Source organism: Polypterus senegalus, chromosome 12 (genome assembly GCF_016835505.1).
Source record: "Polypterus senegalus isolate Bchr_013 chromosome 12, ASM1683550v1, whole genome shotgun sequence".
NCBI lineage: Eukaryota > Metazoa > Chordata > Cladistia > Polypteriformes > Polypteridae > Polypterus > Polypterus senegalus.
In genome coordinates, this window is record NC_053165.1 from 122,072,125 (window position 1) to 122,085,895 (window position 13,771).

Sequence of the window (13,771 nt, forward strand, 5' to 3'; positions counted from 1 at the left end):
GTCCTCTGCAGTGTTGAGAGAGAAAGGCTTTGGTTTGGGATAAAAGGAAAAAAGGTGTAAAGAAAGGAAAGTTGCCTTTTTCTTTTATATAGTATAGAGAGATGTGTTCGTTGACGTTATATAGTTATATATATATATATGCCAGCAACACTCATGACAATGACAACACAATTACATTGTCAATTATGTTACGTTATTATTAAAATGTTTCCTTTTCTTTTTCATTACTTCTTTAACACACTACTTCTCCGCTGCGAAGCGCGGGTATTTTGCTAGTTTTAAATATATGTAACTTCAGCTGGCCCTAAGGAAACACATTGTGGAAGAAAGCGTTTAATTTTCTAAAAGTTAGATTGCCTTAAACAGATCGGACATCTGGCAATAGAGAAAATGCGCTTTAAAACACTCTTTGGCAGGCCACGAATACAGCGGTCATTTTTCAACTCTTTCCAAAGCACACGCCCCCAGCTCCGGCCGCCTGTAGCTAAGAGGGTGGGGGTCAGTGTCGATTCACACTTCAGCTGTTAGTCCGGCTCAATCCTTATGCTGACACAAGAGAAGTTCACACATACAAACCTTTAACCTCATGTCAGAGCATCCGGTGTTCTGTGTCTTAAAGTGAGGACAGACATTTGCTAAAAGAAATCTACGTATGACAAAGGAGGCTTTTTTTTTTTTTTAAATACCAGACATTTTGGTGTCTGGCCAAAGGCTTAGATGTAAGACACCAGTACACCGACCCATTAAAGACAAAATGGTGCGACTTCATGATCTTCCTAGAAAAAAAATTGATTTTATTTATGGATAGGACTAAATGAAACATAACTATTCTTCATACATTCTATTCTCCAGCGAGTCACGGCAGTCAAGATCACGGTATGGCCTATTTTTGATTATTATAAGCGCCAAACGAGTATGTCTTAAAAAAGCGGCAGGCTCAATCCTTATATTTTATCCTTAATATTAATATTTCCAAGTTGATTCTCTGGTAACTCACTATTTAAAAAATTATAGCTGTTTAAAACGAGAGGGCCTGGGGCTTTAAATTCAAAAATGCTTATAGGTTACTGTTAATTATTATGTTCAGTACCATCTCTCTGTGTGTAGACGCGCGAGCGCGTGATTAGGAGCGCTCTTGTGTGTGCGCTTTCATTCATTTCGCTAAATGAAATGTAATTATTTTAATACAGAATAGTAGCCCCAAAGTCCGGATGATTTTTAGACGTGTCATGTGTATTATTGAATCATGGGGTAAATGCTTATTATAAGATGTTCCTGTATGTAGGAGATTATATCTTAATACATAGGGGATCTGAGATCAGGTTGTCTGTTTTATTTACGTCTTTAGATTTTAAAAAAAGTTTGTATCTATACATTTTTCTGTGGTACCTGTTTCATTATCCGTTTTTTTCACAAAGGTAAGGTAGCTTTGCAAGATGGACGTATAAAGTATTCATTTTGCATCAACGCTCAAGTCACTACTTTCAAGTATGAATTTCATTTGTTTATCCAGTTCACTTTCCATAGCATTTAAAAGGTCACTGGAAGCCGGAGTTTTCTGCCGCATTGGAGCCTTTTGTTGTCGAGGTACTAGGGACATCTTGCATGTGCTTTCATATTTACAACCTCGAACCTATTAAAAACTAGTGATAAAAGGAATGGCTTAATAGGGTTCAGAGAAACCCTCCTTTCTGATTTAAAAGGTTTTTTTTTTGTTTTATCGTTGAGTTTTTTAACAGTGCAACGAGGGTTCTTCAGCAGAGGATTGAGCGCGTGTGTTACTGTGAGATGTTTAAGCCACTTAACCAGGCCCAGAGTATCCAATATATTAACACGGTACTAGTCAGGTTCTATTAAGGATCAGGATTTCACCTTTTTTTTAAATCTGTACCTCCTTTTTCCCCCCTTGAGCATTGTTCAATAAACCTTATTTTTTGGTGGATCAGAACTTTTTGCTTACACTCCACTCATTATTCTCTTTAGGTTTTTTACTGTTATACCCTACATATTTGTAAGTTTCAGCAGTCCTTTGAAAATGTTTCTGTGACAGTAGTAAGTAGTAACTTAAACATATGGTGCAAAAATGCTGACTACTCACTTTTAAAAGCTCTGCTCTGAATTTACCAATTCAGCCAATATGTCAGCTTTGGATTCATCTCACCACTGCATCTGGCCCTTCCTCTTTGTAGATTTAGGTGTTAGGGCAGCGTTTCTCAACCTTTATATATTTGCGACCCGAGTTTTCATAACAGTTTTAATCGCGCCTCCCTAAAATATTTTGAAAGTTTCCCACTAATACAAATTTGCTATTTTTTAATTAATGATATATCATAGATGCATATTTTATTATACCCACTTAGCTTTTATTGACATTTATCTAACTCTATATTTATTATTCTAGTATCAGAAAGTAGTTTAAGTTATTTTGTTTTGGTTTCAATAGATGTATTTTTCATATTTTCGATTCTTGTTTTCTTTTCTTTTATTTCACATCTTCGCGCCCCCTAGGTGAATCCCACCCCACAGTTTGAAAACCATTGTTGTAGGGGTTTATTTGTAAAACACTCTGTGACACTTCAAGCTAAATTAGATTTCCTTGGTTATTCAGCGGTCCATTGGTGTTCCATTTTTGTTATAAATTGTATTTAATCTCACTTTATTTACTAAACATTTTATATATTGAATAGAAAACAGTTCTCTTGTTCAGGCTTTAATTTAAAACAGCATTTTCATCAACAGTCTATAACCATTTTGGTACTCAGGGTGCTTTGTATAATACAAATATTAGAAATTCTGTTAATGCTTGGTAATAGTCTTCCATTTTACACCAGTTATGAGCCCCTGAAAAATAAGAATAGTTATAGTATGTTACATGAACATATACACTACAGGTCTGATGATTAGGCTTATTTTGGACACGTTAGGCAAATCAGAAAGGTAAATGTTTTTAGTGAATAGTTACATAATATTTACTATGTGTGTTAGCACAAGGATTAGGATTAAAATTTTACTAAAACTGTGAGGTTTATTTAGGTTTCTTTTAGGTAGTCCAGGTTACATATGACAGCTAGCATTGAAAACTGCTTTTCCCCTCTGTTTGTGAAAAGCACCCTTTGTTTTAGTAGCATTCAGGGTGAAGGGGATGCAAGTTTAAACTGTGATTCCAAGAGTCAACAATTGTCTGCAATCTTCTTAAATACGAGTCAAAGAACCAGGGTTTATGCAGGGATCATAGTCAGGGTCAGAGTTAAGCTAGGACATTATTATTCCAAAATGAAACATTGACTCTCCCATATCACAAATAGAAGGTAGTAAAAAACTAAAATTTACAAATACTAAGTCACAGAGGAAATTAAAAAAACATTAAAAACAGATCAACAAGGGATCACCCCAAGCTCACAGCTAATAGCAACTGAACCTGTGTGTTCTGCGGCATATTATCAGTTAAACTGTCATCTATTTAGGCAGTTCCACGAGGTTGCAAAGAGTTGGGGAAAACATTATTTAACATCTGGTAGTATTATGCTAATTAACATTGTTAATTGTTCGAATCTTATCTGGCATTAAAACTGAGGCTTGTGTTCCTCCTGATTCAGGAAGAACATTAAATATTGGGGTTTAGAATATTAACTAGACTGGTAGACTGATAAGGACATTTGTGCCAAAATAATGAAATAAATAAAATTAATTATCCTCTTTAATAAAACCCCTGTGTGCGTTCAGGTGTCCGTGTGTGTCTTCTGGTGAAGTGCGCATGCGCAGAGCCACACAGCACGTGTTCAGTCTCTTCCTGTGCATTCTCTGTGCGTATGCGAGAGACACACACACACGCACACACATGCACACACACGGACGGACAGACACACACACGCACACACACACACACACACGGACGGACAGACACACACACAGACACACACACCCGCTTAAGAGCGACACACACGCGAGAGACAGACAGACACACACACGCAGGCCCGCGAGAGAGAGAGACAGACAGACACACACACACACACACACACTTGTAAAGTCTACATAATGAGGACACATGACTGGATCATGATTTGTGGGGACAGCACATTCTGAAGACTGCTAGGTCTAGCCTGTTAAATTACATATATTAAAGCTTTATTCTAGGTATGCTGAGCATTTTAAATTCCCTAAATAAAATTCATGGACAAATTGACTTTTTACCGACTTATGAGGACATGTTCAGGTATTTATGTAAAGCTAGGACAATGGAATACACGCACAATCACTCAGAATCGACCACTGTATGGGGACAACTTGCATATTGGGGACACTGATTTACATATGCATTTTGTCAGATATAAACACACTATAGTAAATAATTGTTCCTTTACAGATATGTGAGCATGCTTTTTGATTTCTTAGAAATGTATATTAAACATGCAGTTTAAAATTATCCTTTAAATTATAGGTAAAAATTTGTTCCAAATATCTGAAACCATTTCCCATAATTATTTTATTTTTCCTTTTGAATCTGTGCAAGATTATAGTTCAATTTACTTCTGACATTTTCATACAGTATGTATTTGTTATCTTATATTTTCTCAAACTTATGGCCTGGTTAATTTTATATAATTATATGGCTATTTAAGTACTGCCCACCACTCATGCCAGTGAAGTTGAAATAAAACAAAAAATTCCTTTGTCTCAACAGTTCTGTGATTATGCACACATCCAATGTGTTTGTTTGTACTTACTGCAAATTCAAATTATTGAACATTTATTCCATAGTAACATTTTTAATTCCTAATTCAGTTTATTTTTGCTGCCTTTCCTAACTTTATCAACTCTGAATAAACAAGGTACAAAATAGGCTTAAAAGTTTTCTTTCACTTTTACCACATGTATAATATCGTAATGACCAAACAGCCAAGTGTTCAGTAGCTCTAATAGAAAATGAAACTGCAGTCATCATTTTAAACCATAACAAAGTTATTGAAAAACCAATCGAAACTGTGAATCTAGAGAATACTACAAAAACACACTGTAATTAACTATGGAAAGGTGGCTCTGTTTTTAATTTCAATATCACATTTAATACGATTTCAGCACTATAGCCTCCATACCAATTCTAGATGTCAATTTTAATCCCATATTCTGTTCTTTTATTTTTTGCTTCACTAACATAAAATGATACACCTTCAGCCCATCCCACCAGGGTGAATTTCACAATTGTTTAAATTTCAAGGTCAAGGTAAATAGAAGAAAAGAATAAAGGATAGCTGTCCATAATATAAAGCTCACGTAAGATAACAAAATGAAATTTGTGAAAAACCATCTTTTACACCAATCAGTTACAACATTCATTAATTAAACCCTTCTTATTTGCAATGGTGATGGACAGGTTGACAGACGAGATTAGACAGGAGTCCTCATGGACTATGATGTTTGCTGATGACATTGCGGTCTGTAGTGATAGTAGGGAGCAGGATGAGGAGAGGACCTGGAGAGGTGGAGATATGAGAGGAGAGGAATGAAGGTCAGCAGGACCACCAAGACAGAATACATGTGTGTGAATGAGAGGGAGGTCAGTGGAATGGTGAGGATGACGGAGTAGAGTTGGTGAAGGTGGATGAGTTTAAATACTTGGGATCAACAGTACAGAGTAATGGGGAGTGTGGAAGAGAGGTTAAGAAGAGAGTGAAGGCAGATTCTCTGTCCCAGTCATCTATCCATCCCAACGTAGCCCTTGTCAGAGTTTCTCAGATCCTTACGCTTGCCCTCTTTTGCTGTTTCTACCACATCACCTTCAAGAACTGACTGTTCATTTGCTGCCTAGTGTATCACATCCCTTGATAATTTCTCCCATCCCTTCACCTCTCAGTAGCTTTAATAGCTTTTGATTGGTGTATTTGTTGAACAAGCACGTGCTATTAAATGAAGATTAAAAATCAAGTCAGTACTGTAAACAACCACCACTTTCAATTCAGTCATAATATTCAGACAATTAATTTGAAAGTAAAAATAATATAATGCACTTTTTTTTTTTACTGTTTTCAAAAAGATGATCACTCTCATTAATCTCATTGATTAAGCCACAAATTTGCACAAATAAATAAACCATGGCTCTGTCTGAAAAATCTCCCTATTTGAGAGATGTTTACTGAGGCCAAAAGAAACATTAGCATGATCATGTTATACTTGTGAAGCACTTCAATAGTGTGCGAATAAGAAATTAACTTAATTGTAGATTGCCAGATATTATTCAGTTCAACACCTGTTAGGTCTTTAGCAATTTTAAATGAAAATTTGAATACAATACTTGTTCTGAATGTAACATCTCCAATTCATTGACTATCATTAATCAACAAACAAACAAGCACAGCACAAGAGACACAAACCTGTCCATATTATTAATGTTTACACCTAGAATTTCTACTATGAATCAGCATTGAATTCTTTAAGAAATATTGCCCTCAGTGACGTCTGTTTTATGAATCTTAAACTCAAGTCCTCATCAAGAAGTTAATATAAAAGAAGCTTGAAGCTAACAAAACACAAAAATGCAGATGGCATTGTTGATCTTCTGGCATATAAAGGACCATTTTAAGCGTGGTCCATCAGGCCACATTGACACTTTGTGCAAATGTACAGCTATCTACTAAAACTTTTGACAGTTGATTTTCACAAAGCTCTGAAACAGGACATGGGAGAATATAAAACAAAAGATGCATCTTATTGCATTCACAACCCCCCACAAGTTGAGTTCAACTGAAATAAAGATTCATTCAACAGATAAACTGTAGTTAAATATAAACTGTGAATTTTATGCCACACAGAATTCTCTAGTTTTACACACAAAAGCTAAATCTACCTTATAAACTCTCTTGCCCTTGCCAACAACTGGACACCAGCACTGAACAGTTCTGTCCAAGACATTATTGACATTAGCAGTGGAATGTGTATGTTAAACAAAATAAAAGTCTTGGAGAACGTTTTAAATTTTATTTTATTAAATAAATCAGTCTCTCAAAAAACACTACATAAACATCTTAACATATAAACTGAGGAAGCATGTTGTAAAACATTGAGTAAATTTAATTTACATTATTTACATTATTTGAGAGTTAGAAGAAATGATACCACTGTAATAAGACTGGTACATCAGATCAGAGGCTTGTACTGTATGCGAGTCTAACCAACATGTTCACAGTGATTTTCTTTACAAATGACAGGTAATCTGTTCAATGAATAAAATGAAAATGTCATACTAATTTATTTATATCTATATTAATATATTAGCTTTATATTTTAACATATGAGACAGATGAACCAGCCAGGAGGCCTGTATGGATAAGTAGCCTGGGCGACTGGAATCCCTGCTGGGATAGATTGTATTCCCTTTACTAACTGGAAAGCCTTCATGGCTGAATGGTGCGGCACATTCCGCCCAGGATGGTTGCTGCTTCACTTTCGTCAGGAGGACTTAAGGGAAGGATACAGGGAGACTACCTCTCTGGGCTGTGTGCCCCTAGCACCAGGTGGTGACATCCATCTGTAGGGACTCCCACGTGTGCACTTGTAGGGCTGCCCAAGAATCGTAGTCCCGATTGGCAGCCCTGCTATGATTTTTGGCAGCCGCCATGGAGAGCTACTCAGGAAGGACATACCTATTCTACAGACGGAACATCCTTACAGCAGTCAATATTATAGCAGAGATGCCCATCAGGTACTACAACTCCCAAGCAGTCCCATAGATGCACACATGGGATGGCCCTAAAGAGGGATGTATCCACTTGGGACTTGGGTAGCACACTGCATTGAGAGACAGACTCCTCCACCCTTCCACTAAGTCCTACTGACCTGGAATGGAAGCAGAAACTACCCTGGCCAGGGTGTGCCTCCATCCACACCATCCATCCATGAAGGCCTCCTGCCCAGATAATGGAACATCATCTATCCCAGTAAAGATTCAAATTACTCCAGGCTGCTCAAACATACAAGCCTCACCAATCAGGTAGGAGACCCACACCCATCCTGGCTGGGATGCTAGCCCATCTGCAGCATCTGTTACTTTTGTGTATATATATATATATATATATATATATATATATAAATAATATATAAATATATATTATAAATATATATATATATAAATAATATATAAATATATATTATAAATATATATATATATATATATATATATATACACATATATATATATATATATATATATATATATATACATATATATATATACACATATATATATATATATATATATATATATATACACATATATATATATATATATACATATATATATATACACATATATATATATATATATATATATATATATATATATATATATATATAAAAATAAAATAAAACTTTTATAAATTAACCTTTTTTTAATGAGAAAAATAAAAATGCACCTTCATCCTGGCTAAGGTTCACTGTTACTACTTGGCTTTGAAGAATAGCCTTCCATGCATACAGTATTCCATTGTGAAACATCTCTACATTGACAACTCCAGTGTACTAATTATGAAAAAGTAATTAAAACATTAATCCAAAGCATCTAATTAAACGTTCATTTATCAATGTAAGCAAAAAAGCAACTGATGAATATTAAAATTACAATATTTACTGGCTTCTGTACACATTATATTTGAGTTACATCACCTCTTAGTAACAAATATTAAAACTGAGCACCCAGACTCAAGTTCACAATATTCTTTCAGCCAGAACATTGCTCACATTATACTAAATATGCAATAAACATACATAACTGAACCTAAAACAATGTCATCATAACAAAGCCAAATCTAAGTGTAAAACAGCACGATGACCTTGAAGCTAATTTGTTTTGGAATTACCTCCCATTTCAGATATTTGACACTTGCTTGATCCAGAAATATTTAGATTTCACTATTTCAAGACATCTTAGCTTCAGCTGTAATTGCTCAAATATATTTGTAATTGATCTGAATTAATGAGTACTGCAATATTTGTAAGCGTGTGATCAAATTGTATGTTATGAAGAAGCAATTTAATTTAAAATTAATGTGTACGGAATCAGTAAATATTGCAGGTTTTCTGTATTATAAGTTTGCAGTATGAAATAATTACTCTGATTCACTACTGGTAATTCTTTTAAATCAGTAACCCAACACCAGTGCTTTCTACCCTGAGTAAAGCTACCAAGGCCCAAGTCTCCTGGTGGCACCACACAAGTTAGAGTCACTGTCCTTGATTGAAATAGCCTGTAAATAACCGTGTGTATATCTTTATGTAAGTGCATATAAACGTATGAAATACAAATTATTAAAGAGCAAACAAGTAACTGGCTTTGTGGAACTGTTGCTTTCAAATACCATGAAAAGACCTAATGTAAACTGATTAAATTATTTCCCATAACTAAACTTTAAATGAACAGCATTGATAATGGAAACACTTGTTTTAAACCTTTCTCTTCAGTGAGGTAATTCGGTTTTTTATATAGAATTTCACACCCAGCCAATCTCTATTTTTGAGAGCTTGTGGTTCATTTTGGATGCAGGCCTCACACTCTCTCTTTCCTGGCACTTTACATATATTTATAAATTTGGCCAAATGTTTTTCCACTGCTCTTCTTTCTTCTTCTTTCCACATTGTCCTCTTCACTCGTTTACGACCTAAAAATTGCACCACAAAATTCCAATTAGCAGAACATAAACTTCTGTATAGCTTAGTTAAAAAAATAATCTTTATTGTAGCACTGATGTGTACTCACCTTGGCAAACACTGTTAACTTTTGTTTCCTGAACTTGCCATGTGCTCGTTTCATCTGCTTTACTTGCATTTCTAAACACAACATAACCAATTATGTTACAAAATTTCAAGAATTATTTAACCTAATCAATTAAACAAAATTTTGTCAAATTATTTTAGAAATAGTTAGAAAGCCATAAACTTTAACACCAATGGATTTACAAAGTAAGGTAAAATGTACAACAGCTTACCTGCATCACCTTCATGATCACTCAATTCTTCCTCACTTTCTGATGTTTCATTTTCAATCACTACTTTTTCTACAGTAAAAAAAGATCTTTTAATAAAAGTCAAAGAAAAAAATAGGAGCTACTTTTAAATACATCACTATACACGATAGTCAAATACAAAACTGAACTTTGAATACTAAGAAGGAAAGTAAATGCTTACAAAAATAAAACTGGCTCAGGAATTCTGGTAGAGATGTCTACTAGTTAGGAATGTAATTATGAACATATTCATGTTTGAATAGTTTGGTATTTCTATCTATCTATCTAAATATTGTTCACTTCAAGTGGACCAGGGCCATTAGATTAGGTTAATTTCAGAGTATGTCTGTCTTTATTGAAAAAGTGGGTTTCTACAGTACACTAAATTATCAGCATGTGAGGCATACTTCAAAATCATACATTTTGGAACATTTTTGTATACCCAAAGTGGAGGTGGAAAGGAGGAGGTGCCCTTGTCATGTCAAACATGACACATCTGCCAAAATTCATAACTATTTTTACATTTACAGCTGTTGTCTTTGCTATGCAGTATGCCAAGTTTGGCTATGCATATGTATACACTAAGGCAGATAGAGAGAAAGAAAATGGTCATTACCAGTTGGATCAATGGTGATATCCTCCAGATTTTTCCTTTAAACTCTCCAAGGCGCCCAGTTTCAAGAGCTAAGAGAATTTTGCTGATCTTAGCCAACTGCAAAGTGCCTTCTGGGAGACGATAGTATTGCCTGTGTACTCTAATGTCATGCCCAAGGAAATCAGCCAGTTGATCCAATTCTGTATCGTTCAAGTTAAGAACTTTTGACAGAGTTGCCACGTGTTTTCGGAGTTTGGTTGATGAAAGTGTTTTAGGACTTTTTGCTCCACATTCTTTGGCAAAAAGTCGAATACAATCAGATCCACGAAAATGAGATAGAGCGAAGGTCTTGCAAACATATAGTTGTTGTCACATGGCACACCACATACTTCTCTTTTTTCTGCAAGCAACTTCATTGCTCTGTGCATTGCTGGGGACAGCAGTATAGGAACCTTCCTTCCACGCTTGCCTTTAATTTCAATTCTGATAAAGTGATGGCAAAGCTTTTGCTCTAGTTCTGAAAGAGCAAGAGCAACATCTCCATGCAAATCTGATACATCTCTTAACAAAAAGGTATTTAGAAGCATTCTGGAAACTTCTCCTTCTCTTCTGCGATTAAACAAAATAATTTGTGTTAAAGTGACTTTTGCAAGGTTTGCCCAGTTTCTTGCAGAGGCCTCAGCTAGAAGATTTTTGTAATTTTCTTCTTGTTTGTCATCAAGATACAAATGCATTTTTTTCACATCTTGGTAAAGGCAAAAGCTGAGGTGCATTCCACTTTGACTCTCTCAAACATCTTAGGGCTACAGATGAAATTAGCTCATTCCACTGGGTTTCATAAATTTTTTGGAAGCTTTGAGCATTTTTTTCCATCATTTCATTTCCTTCTACCATTGCCTGGGCTTCCACTATATTGGCTATTTTCTGAAGGCTGTGGCCAAGCTTCAGTGCTAATGAAGGAGTTTTCATTGTGCCACTCTCCTGGTTGTACCCAGCAACACATTTCACTGCTGTTACTACATGTGGAAAGTTACATGGAATTATGAAGTCTCTCATATTTTGCAATGGTGTTATTTGTCTTGCACATAACAACAAACGACCAAGCTCTCTAAGCTTCTGACGAATGTATTCATTTTTAGATATGTCTGAACCGAGCCTGTTAAAGAGATGTCGTGCTATTTGTAAAATGCAGGGATCCTTCTTGACTACAAGTGAAATGTTGTCTTGTATCATTTCACTCATTAGCTTCCAAAGGCCACTGTCAACACCAGGAGGCACAGGTTCAGCAAATGCACACAAAGACTGGACCCTATTTTTTCCAGGTTTTGGTTGGTCATGTTTTCTAAGCTTGCAATGTTTCATGTGTCGCCAAAGATTGTTTCTTAAATAAAAACCCTGACAATTTAAACAATGCATAAAATCGTTAGATGGCAAACAATTTCTAGGTTGTCTTGAGGTGCGAGCATTCCTTTCCCCATTTTTAAAACTTCCACATTGTGAGCAAAATTGCCTCTGTTTCGAAGAAGATCTATTTGAAGTCTTCTTTCTTTTGATTTTCTTGGAAACTGGAGAGCTTTAGCAACTTCAGTCTCATTGCGATGAATTTGTTCAATATGCCTGGCAATTTTGCATAGGACTTACCACAGAAAAGGCAAAATGTTTTTGTCATATACTCTTCTTCCACGGTTTTACAGAAACTGCCTTTACAGATACTGGATCATATTCTTTAATTTCAGAGTCTGAAACACTGGAATCAGGTACAGTTCTATCACACGTGGAACATGGCAGAGGATTTCTCATCTTTATCTATTTTGTCATTCATGTGTGCTGATAAGCAGTCACTACTGCAGTCTGGACTACTCTCTTCTGATGACTTAGGAATGTAGTCATCATCGCTGTGGTTCATACTGGAATCTGATGACTCAGAACAGTTTTGAAGCATCTCCTCGCTCACCTATTAAAAACATAAGAAAGCCATCTAGAAACAAATCCCTATACTGCATACTGATTAACAGGTGTTGAAAACTACATTATTTGATTAATGATTGCTTTGTTTTATATTTATTATTAATAATGTATATACATGAGCAATTGCTTAATATTTCAAAACCCACTATCAAATACTCACTGTTATTTTTATAGTGAAAATATTGAATTATAAAGTTTATGCCATTGAGGTATAACTTACAATAACACTGTCAGAGCGCTTAAGTTTTGGCACAGTACAGTCAAGCTCTCTCTTTTCTAAAGAAACTGGTTCAGTGTCAGATCCACTGTTGTCTTCAGTCTGTAAAAATATAATTGGGTGTCATATTCGTTTGACACACATTACGATGTGTTAGTATTATTACTGTTGTTATTAGCAATAGTAGCAATATTCCTACTATTGCTATCATTGTTGCTTTTTACTTTTACACTTTGCAAAGGCCAGTTACAATCAAATACTTTCTGCTCAAATAAGTGTTAAGTGTCGTTATAGGCAATTACAGGGATAACAGAATACCAGATTTTACATTATGCTGTACATAATGTAAATTAAATGAGATTATGCTTAATACATTTTTCAGGCCAAATCTTGAATATTGAATATGGAGACAAGACAACAGTTCATTAGGTCTTAAGAATAAGTGCAACACATACAGGAGAGTCAACTTTTCTTCATTAACTATAATTATTAGAACTAGCATTTATAGCAGTTGATTTTTATTATGGCGACCTAAATGAATTTGAGTGAGGTAGAAGTACTGAAGCACCACCAACAATCCTAGTGAGAACTTGCATATACTTCAGTTCACATTCACTGTGGGGACATAGAGTAAGGGGTGAGCAGGAGTTAATCTATCTTTTATGTAGCTATACTTGTGGGGTCTGACACATATTTCAGGTCACAAACACTGTGTGGACCTAAACTAAGTGGGTGGACAGTGGCACAAGAAACCCCATCATCACTAACTAACCTAGTGGGGACTCACACACATTTCAAGTCACAACCATTGTGTGGACCTAAAGCAAGTGGGGGATGGTAGCACAAGTAACCCCATCTTCAATAACTGCCCTTATGGGGACTCTCACACATTCCAGGTCATTTTCATTAAGGGGACCTCAGTGAAGTAAAAAGATATTTTAGGATTTAAAACACAAGGCGCTGTCCTTGTGGGAACTCACACACATTCCATGTCACAAA

General features: G+C 35.5%; 1 protein-coding gene and 1 long non-coding RNA gene across 2 annotated transcripts in view; both read right to left on the bottom strand.

The window, feature by feature from the left end:
- Positions 1-13,771, bottom strand: part of clpxa (caseinolytic mitochondrial matrix peptidase chaperone subunit Xa) — a 160,101-nt gene that overhangs the window by 80,396 nt on the left and 65,934 nt on the right. The window lies entirely within an intron of this gene.
- Positions 9,782-10,642, bottom strand: LOC120541581. Its single transcript, XR_005636039.1, has 3 exons — positions 10,609-10,642; positions 9,975-10,043; positions 9,782-9,816 (listed from the first exon to the last, which is right to left on the bottom strand). It is a non-coding gene; the product is annotated as an uncharacterized LOC120541581 (long non-coding RNA).